The 9,719-nt window shown below is 31.5% G+C and overlaps 1 long non-coding RNA gene across 1 annotated transcript in view; it reads left to right on the top strand.

Annotated features, from left to right (window-relative positions):
* Positions 1–5,465: 5,465 nt before the first annotated feature.
* LOC134256245 (uncharacterized) overlaps positions 5,466–9,719 on the top strand; it is a 30,155-nt gene continuing 25,901 nt past the window's right edge. Inside the window, exon 1 of the long non-coding RNA XR_009989681.1 lies at positions 5,466–5,603. This is a non-coding gene — a long non-coding RNA (uncharacterized LOC134256245). The remainder of the gene's footprint in view (positions 5,604–9,719) is intronic.

Raw genomic sequence — 9,719 nt, 5'->3', positions numbered from 1 at the left:
TCAATAAAGGGTCCTCTTACAAGGATTAAATATATGAAGTATGAAAGCCCTATCCCTTACCGTTCAAAAGTTATGGCCAAGGTTAAAGTTTTTTTATAAGTATGGAAATCTACAAGGTCAAGGTCAAAGGGTCAAGGTTGTTGGTATCCAATGAAAGGTCTTTTGACAAACATTTCATATGTGAAATATAAATGTCCTGGTGTGTACTGTTCAAAATATATGGCCAAAGTAAAATTAAAATTTTCAAGTAAAAGTGGGTCAAACTCCACGGTCAAGGTCAAAAGGTCAAATTTGGTGGTGCCAAAGAAAGGTCTTGTCAAAAGGAATACACATATGAAATATGAAAGTCATATCTCTACTAAATCAAAAGTTATGGGCAAGGTTAAAGTTTTTGCGGACAAACAGACAAACACAGAGACAGTCAGACAGACAGACAGACAGACGGACACGACAAAAACTATATACCCCCGAAACTTCGTTTACGGGGGCATAAAAAGGGGTCAATTTGATTGTTCAAAACTATGAAAATTCTTTCTCTCTCATACGTTTTACTGTACTTAAAAATTTCTAGTTTACATCTGTTTTAATTAACTCACTATTATTATTGAAAGTTTTCCACGTCATACCAGTTAGGTAAATACATAATTATATGAATGCTTTGAGTATAGAATAGACATCGAGACTGGGCGAAGGGCCAGGGGAGGGGATGGGGGGCTAAGCCCCCCACTTATTTTAGAAAGATATACATCGTATAAGCATTGAAAATGCAGCTTACCCTTTCTAGGTTTATTGCTCCCCTCTCCCGTTTGTTACTGACACCTATGTATTGGAAAGATAAAGATTTGGACTGAGGGATCTTATACCCGTCTTCTCCTCTTTTCGACGGGAATAAATCAATTCATTTTTGAGGTTAGGGTTAGGCGTTGTTTTTTGAAAGATAAATAACAAACAAAATCTTTCCATGACTAAAATATGATTTTTTTCAAAGTGCTTTAAGTGTCTCCATGGTAAAATATATTGATGTAGACTCTTAACGCACTTTGAAAAAATTTTTCAAAGTGTGTTGAGCTGGTCCCAAATTTAACACACTTTGAAAATTTTTTTCAAAGTGCGTTGCCACAGTGCAGACTAAAAATATATTAAGATGTTCAAGATGCTACCGGGAATTTCCTACACATAGAAAGGACAAACGTTTTCAAATGGTTGTAGCTTTATAAGAATGGAAGGATTAACATTTTGAATGATTAACTCCATCGATACTTCACTACCCCCTTATTGCATGGACGTTGCCTGTATGGTTTTGCATAGTTTCCATACCTGATCGATTAACTGCATAGACTTTTTATAATTAAAGATCTCAATAATATCCGAATTATTACAATCCGAATCAATACACAAGACATCATAGTAGAAAAATAACATGTCTTGATATAGGTATTCAATTATAAAGTAGAAAAAAGATCAGAAAAACCTGAAAAATTGAAAGATTTAAGGAACTGAAACAAAGCTTTACGGGTTTAAAACAGGTTGTCACGTCGCCTTACGTCATGTGATTGCTCCGTGAATCCCATGACCTCATAGTAAAAATCGTTGTAAATTTTCAAGATTTTAGTAAATGGACATGATTTTTTACATGCTAATAAACTAAATGTAGGATTTTATTCGGTTTATTCCCACTTAGCCAAAATTCTGAATTTCTTATTCCCATCTAGCCAAAATTGGGATTTTCACACCTGTATAGTCTGTTTTAGGCTTATTACCTGTAATATTTACCTGTGGTGTAATGGTTCATTAATCAAATAAATATCATGAATATTTGTTTTAGATATAAGACTAATTAATAAAGTTCTACTTTGTATCAATTAAATATTTAAAAAGAACATAAAATAATATTTGTATTTTAAAGCACAAGTTATGGCAATAGCTATGAAAAGAGAATGGAGAATGTTAAGTATGATTTATTTAAATGAATTAATTAAAAAATGATTTAATAAATTGTTTTTCAACATTGATTTATTTTTTTAGTGTTTGTGGTACAATGCCATAGAAGTCTTTTTCTGATAAATTTGTTATCCGATAAAAATAAATATTGACAAAAAAAATCAAAACATTATAAAACACAACTCAGATAATCCTCTATAATTGTTGTAATATTGAATTTGTTTCAATGATCATGATACAACAGAAAAAGTGAAAAATGATTCAAATATGACCTTCCAAAACTCTACAATTAGAACTTGACTCGCGATATTTAGTAGTGGACATAGTGGCAAAACACAACCAACATTGTTTAGCCAACGTTGAGCCAATGCCCTCATGCTATCTAGGATGACGGTGCGCTTTTTTGTATTTAATAAAAATAAAACTTTTTAGTACTTTGTTTTTGTAAAAAAAAAAAACTTGCATATTAATAAAATGAAACATGTATAATTTAATAAAAATATTTTCATGTCGTATTTCATCAATGTTTGTCAGTAATTATCATGTTGTCCACGAACTTTACATACAACCCTCGTATTTATTTTGTACTATGTAGAGTTTATATGGCATAAAAAATTGTATTATTAACATTCTGAAAAAAAAATATTTATATTTTTTCTATTATGTTTCTTGAATCCCTTGTTTTTCCAATTAGCGCTCGAGTGCATTCAATTCATTCAAACCGGAATGTCATTTAAACTTCTGTCTTTAGTAACGGAACGGAGGGGTAGTATAATCACCTGAAAATAAATTGTAAAATATTGACCTACATTATGTTATCTATTTATTGTATGAAGCTGAACTGCTATTGATATTGCACATGCTGCATAATGAGGAAATTTGAAAGCACAACTAAATATTTAGTTGTGCTTTCAAATTTCCTCATTATGCAGCATGTGCAATATCAATAGCAGTTCAGTTATAAAAATAGATCAATGACCCAATACCTTTTTTAGTATTGCCTATTTTTATAAACATATCTGTAAATGCGAAGGTCACAAATGATTCCATGGATCACGTTCCTTCGATACGTCTTATATTAACTAGAGTTGAAAATATACTTTTAATGTTGACAAAGGATAATAACAGTGATGTTTTCAGAAAGGAAATGCCAACAATAAGAAATGTACTAGAGTAGTAGGTAAACTAATTTGTGATCAACTTTCGTTTTAAAATAATTCTATGTTTAATAATTTATGTTTCTTTATTGCCATGAAATTTGTGCATTACACATTGATTTTGCAATTAAAACATGGAGGAGGTCTTAAGTTCTAACAGAACAAATTTTATCAGAATTTTTTCAGCAAATATAATGAGGCATGCATGTACATATGTGAAGCCTGAAAAAAGATTGTCTCTACACGTTTCTATAGTACAGGGTGTTTCACAATATATGTCATGCACACATCTAAAGACAGATAAATTCAAACAAAAGCTAAATATACATTTTATATCTCATTTAATTCAGCAAAATATTATTTTTAAGACAGAACTATCCAACATTCTCCATTTTAGTTACTATGGCAACAAATCCTAGAATCTTATTCTCCAAGTGTTTTCCCAACATTGTCCTAAATAACTTAAGAGACTAATGCTTAGAAATTTCTGACCACAGTTTATAAGTTTCACAGGATACTTGAGACTTTACTTATTTTATATCTGACTTTTTAGAACCCTAAAAGTGAATATCTTTTAATTTTAATTTTAAAGTTGCTTTTAAATAAATGTGTCGTTTCAGAACTACTGGTAAGTGTTAATTGATGTCCACTTCTTTCGCTCTTCCTTTTAGTCAATCTTGCAAACTTTAACAGGCTCTGAACGTCAATTGGCTTTAATTGCTATAATCTTGTATGCAGACGTACCTAACTCTATGATTTTAAATACACTTGATACACTTACCAGCATTGTTACAATTCATTTCTATAAAATCAGATCTAAGTTTCATGACGTTTTCTCATTGATTGACTTCACTTGAATTTGTTCTCATTTTTTTTTTTATTTCTTCTCTTTTATTGGGGGGGGGCTTAACTGCCTTTCAACTTTACATTATAATTTAATTCAAACTCTCTAATTACATGTTTTCTTAATATACGAGAACTAGACAGCAATATCTGGTCTGGATATTTTTCATCACCACACCCTGTTTAAAGTATTTAGGAAATCGCCCTTGTAATTAAAGTTTTTGCTGCAGGTTGTACTCCATTTTGAGAAGAGCTGAAATTATGCCATCACTGATTATATCCTCACTTATTTCATGGTATATTATAATTTCTCCAATACATTGCAATATTATAATTTTAAATCAATATGCTTACTTACAGTGATTTCACGGATTTGGTATTTTTGGTATAATGCTCAATATTCAGTTCATGCCCATATAGATGTGTGAAATATATTCTGAAACACCCTGTATAATATATTTATGATATAGAAAAAGAAAGTTGATTTTGATCTTAGAAACTGCATATTATTGAGCCGCGTTATTAGCAGACCTGTTTTTGTATTCATATGAAGCAAAACGTGCTGTGGTCTTGATATCTTGATAAATCGACGACATACTGACAATAAACAATGATACCATATATCCTAGTGAGCTTGAGATGAAGGATACCAAAGAGTCTGACACATCTGTCTCCTATTTGGATATTTTACTTGAAAAGGACGTTATTGACAATCTATCTTACAACCGAACTCTATGAAAAACGTGATCAGACTTTAACTTTACTATCGACAGTTTTCCTTACTTATGCAGCAACATACCTTCATCGCCTGCATACGGATTTTATATATCTCATTTGATTCGATACGCAAGAGCATGCTCGGCATAGAAGAAAATTAATTATTGACAAACAAGTTGATAAAAGGGGAATATTTTGCAAGTTGTACGGTCGATACAATGACCTTGTCAGCAAAACAATTTATCATCAAGTCAAATGCTGACTGACGTTTAATTTTCATATCAATTGTTTGTCCATTATTTATACACTGAATTGACAACGGATTTTTCCGATATTTCCGATCATGTCAAGGAGCACACGGCGAGTGTGACCGGTCGGCAGGGGAAGCTCATTCCTCCATGACATCTGATAGCACCTCAGATGTTTTGGAGGACCGTGTTTGCTGTGCTCTTATTTTGTATTGTTTTTGACTTTTTATCTTGAACACTGTTCGTTATCACCATATGTTTCATTCAATTACCATTAATGATCAAGATGTACATAAACAAAACTCAAAAATCTTAAAACAGAATATTTTATAATCATATTATAATGAAAACATCTTTGTTTATGTATTTATAATAAAAAGTGTTATTAAGATGGAAGTGGGGTATGTTTACTTATTTATAAACAATTATTACATAAGGGAAATCTTCTTGAAGAATCTAAGAACAAATTTTAAAAAAATCAAATGAATCGATTTAATTCCAGAAATGGCTTACCGAGGGTTTGGTTACGTTGTGGACTCCTGTCCTACCAGTCAGACAGAGTTTATCACAGCTGCTATCAGACTGCACTGTGGAACTGACCAGTATGGACGTAATCAGTATACCTGTGTCCCTAACGAAGACTTATCAACTCTTGTAGAATTCTGCTACAGCAAAATTGTGGGGCTATATCAAAAGGGTAAGGAAAAGTGTAATAGGCACTAAAATATGTAGTAGAATGAACATGATTTTTTTTTTGCTTGACCATGTGTGTATAGTTAAAATAATCTGAGGTTTCTTCATTTTTTTCTTTGGAAACAACCAAGGCTGTAATTTTTTTTAAAAGTATTACAGTTAATCTGATTATGGCCTTTGAATAAATTCGAGGATCTACTAATAATTAATATAATTTATTGAGAGAGAGAGAGAGTTCTTAAGGGGGTCGACTGTTGTTTTCATTGCGCAATATTTCGCGCATCATAGTAAAATGTAGCATATTTACTGTTTGAAAGCAACTTTTCTAGCTTAATTAATGAAGTTAAACAAAATTAAGGAATAAGAGGATTCAAATTGTAATTAAAATTTTTATATAACTGTTTTTGTAACCGATTTTGCAATTTATAGATGGGTTGACGTCATTACAGTGTGTCTTTTGACGTTATGATAAAGTAAAGTTCTTCAAGACAGGGGAAATAAAAATTAAGAACAAGTAATAAACATACGCTATTGAAATTTAAAACGTAGAAATTCGAAAAATCTCCATTATTATTATTATATTTATTATGTTTTATATAAAAAATATAATAATAATTTTTCTATAAAAAAAAAAAAACAGAAAAAAATGCTAAGTTTTAATATTTTGAGATGCCCCCTCTGGTAAGAAAAGGGTAGAATTTTGTGTTCCTTGCATATAATGCACAATATAATATTACTCATAAAATATTATAGATTGGATAAAAAGGCTATTGTAGTATTTGTATAATTTGGTATAAATTGCTAAAATCGACATTTTCCTATATAAGATAAGATAAGATAAGATATTCTTTATTTACTCCAAATTAATGGAGAGTTTGTATGAACAGATAATTAACTAATAAACAACAAAAATTGCAAAAAAGAAAACATATATATATATATGTACAACTTTCTGCTAGGACATTACAGGGTTCGACAGTCTATGGCAAACATACTTTTGTTTTTATAAACTGTTGAGGCAACTATTATCATTATGCATTTTCATTTTGTGAATGATATGTTTTCAAAGCATGTGCCTTGAACACACCCCATTAAAGATAAAAACTGTAGTTCAGGATCTTGATCCTCAAACAAAACATACTCATTTACATCAAGTATATCTAAAATGTCCTCAAACATATTTTCTCTGTCGTTTAATAATGTAAAGCAACTTAACATCAAGTGCATATTATAGTTACTTGTTACCTTATTACAAAATTGACAAAATTTACAATTAATTTTCATCGATGAAACCTGAATAAAAAAGTTGATTAATAATCTTTTTGAGGGTTCTTTTCTAGCAATCTGCCACAATTTATTTGGGTTCAACATAGTATGTATTTTACTGAAAAAAGATAAATCAGGATTTACAGACAGAGCAGCACGCCATTGGTTTTCCTCTGCTGTCCATATTGTTTTGATAATCATTCTTGAAAATTCTTTTTTACTGTATATAATGCTACAATTGTTTTCAAACATATCTAAGAGATTGTATTTGCTAGCTGTTTGTAACATGTTTTTGGTTGCAAAAAATTTTTCAGATACATGAATATCAGAAATAAACATAGATCTGATAATGTACAGAGTTTTGTTCTGACCTATGGAGTCTACCAAGGAAAAGTAGGCAACATTTATCAATGTAGCCCTGTATGGTCCACAGTCCAATATTCGATATGCTTGAAAGCGATGGAGAAAACTTTGAGAATCCTTGAATAATCCTGGCGAAGTGTCTTTGAACATATTCAAGTTGTTGCATGTCTGTTAATGGTAATAACGGCCATATCTCGCAAGAGTAGAGGGCAGACGGTAGCACGACCCGTTTCCATATTTTTGCGGATACAACGGGATGAATGTCAGAGTTATTAACACCAACAGAATATAAAGAGTGGATTTTTGATCTCGCAGTTTTACACACTCGTTCTGTAAGTTTGTCACTTTTCATATTTGCCTGGAGAAGACAACCAGCATACACTGTACTTTCAGACGGAGGTATTTCACTGCCAAAAAGCGTAGCGCCACAAGATATGTAACATTTTTTGGTTTTTCTAAATACAATAAAAACACTTTTACTTAGATTATAATGGAGTCTCCAGGTAAATGCATAGTTTTCTACAAGGTTATGTAGACACTGTAATGATGTTGGTGAATTGCTCATTAAAGCAGTGTCATCTGCTAATAGAATACCTGGAATGTGTAAATCACCCAGTAAAAGGCCTTTGCCATTTTTGCATAGCTCATATAATAAATCATTAATATACACAAGAAACATAAAAGCACTAAGTACTCTTCCTTGTCCTACACCTTGTGAGATTTTAAACAAATTGGAGTTTACACCACAAAACGAAACAAAACACTTGCTGTCATTATACCAGTATTTTAAAATTTGCCAAAATCTGGGATCTAATCCAAGATTATACAACTTAAATAACAAACCATTGTGCCAGATTCTGTCAAAGGCTTTTTCATTGTCTAAAAATGCACAGAAAACTGGAGAATCTCTATTTACATAGTAACTAATAGCTTCTTTTAGAACATAACAAGCTGGAATTGCTCCGTAATCATTTCTAAACCCAAACTGTAAATCATGTGGAAATGATTTGCCACTTCTAACTAAATCATCCTCAATTTTTGACAAAAGTATTTTTTCGAATAATTTACTTACTACAGATGTCAATGTAATACCTCTGTAATTGGTAGGAATACCTTTATCTTTGTTTTTACCTTTTTAGATAGATATAATTTTTCCTACTTTAAAAATTTCAGGGACGTATTTTTCTCTAATTATAGCTTTAAAAAGTAAGCACAGTTCTGCTATAAAATGACCACTGAATATGAGGTGTTCGTTGGTGAGAAAATCTGGTCCAGGAGCTTTCCCTTTGGTAAGCTGATCAAATTGGTATTTGACTTCTTCGATGGATATTACGACTCCGTCCGTGAATAAGTTCTCGTTGTTCTGTAGATCATTGTCGATGTTCTGCACAGCTTCATCTATAAAGTGTTTAAAATTTTCATCAAATTTATCTGGGTGGTACTCTTCATTAGCGAGGTCAGAATAATATTCTTGCCATAAATTACACATGTCATTAATGTTCTCAGCGGTTTTTCCTTTATAACTAAGTTTGGATGGAAAAGATGAACCTGATCGTTTTTTATTTTTCCATGCTGTCCTATAGAAGGTTCCTATGTCAATTTCAGCAGCTTTGTCAATTTCGTCAAATATTGAATTGTGCCAATCTTTTTGTGCAAGTCTGTGTAGTTTTCTGAATTTACGTTTTGACTTTTTATAGTTTTCATAATATTCATTTTGTTTATCTCTAGGAGATCCCATAGATTTCCAAGTCCTTCTAGAACATCTCATTTCATTATGGGCGTTGTTTAGCTCGGATTTTTTCCAGTATGGTTTTAAATGCGGGTTAAATTTTCCATGTGGTATATGTTGGTCGGAGGATGCTAACAATGAAGCAGTAATATGGACAAGGAGAGTATCGATATTATCCTTATGTAGGGAACTTGTATTTGTTTGGTTAAAAAGATTAGAAAACGAATTTTTGAACGCTTCTAGTTTGGTGTTGTCAGCCAATTTCCATTTTGGAACGATTCTTGAATAGTCGGGAGGTAACTGATCGAAAACACTAGCTATGTTAATTTCACAAAGCAAGGGAAAATGGTCAGAAACTTTATAGGCAAAGTCTTGTTATACTTCTTTATATTTTACTTCTTGAGAAAGACATTCAGGAACAAAAATGTAATCTAAAAGTGACTTAATTTTCTTATCCTTTGTTTGAAATGTATGTTCAATTTGGTTACCAGTCGAAAATATACTGCAAAGGTTTCTGTCTAGCGTATTTTCCGTGAGCAGCTTTGATTTTGGACTGCCAGTTTTATTTTTAATATCTGTATTAAAATCACCACATAAAATTACAGGGCCAGTTTCACTAAGTTCATCAAACAAGTCGAATACATCCTGCATCACACGTTTATATTCCTCATAATGATGGTTTGTTGAGGGAAGGAGACATCCTATAATATATAATTGATTCGATCCGTAGGTAATTTCAATTCCCATTATTCTTTCATTCGT

The sequence above is a fragment of the Saccostrea cucullata genome, unplaced genomic scaffold (genome assembly GCF_032062105.1).
Source record: "Saccostrea cucullata isolate Sc308-1 unplaced genomic scaffold, CSIRO_AGI_Scuc_v1 ctg1184, whole genome shotgun sequence".
Classification (NCBI taxonomy): Eukaryota; Metazoa; Mollusca; class Bivalvia; order Ostreida; family Ostreidae; genus Saccostrea; species Saccostrea cuccullata.
Note: the sequence above shows the minus strand (reverse complement) of the source record. Positions and strands in the feature narration are given on the sequence as shown.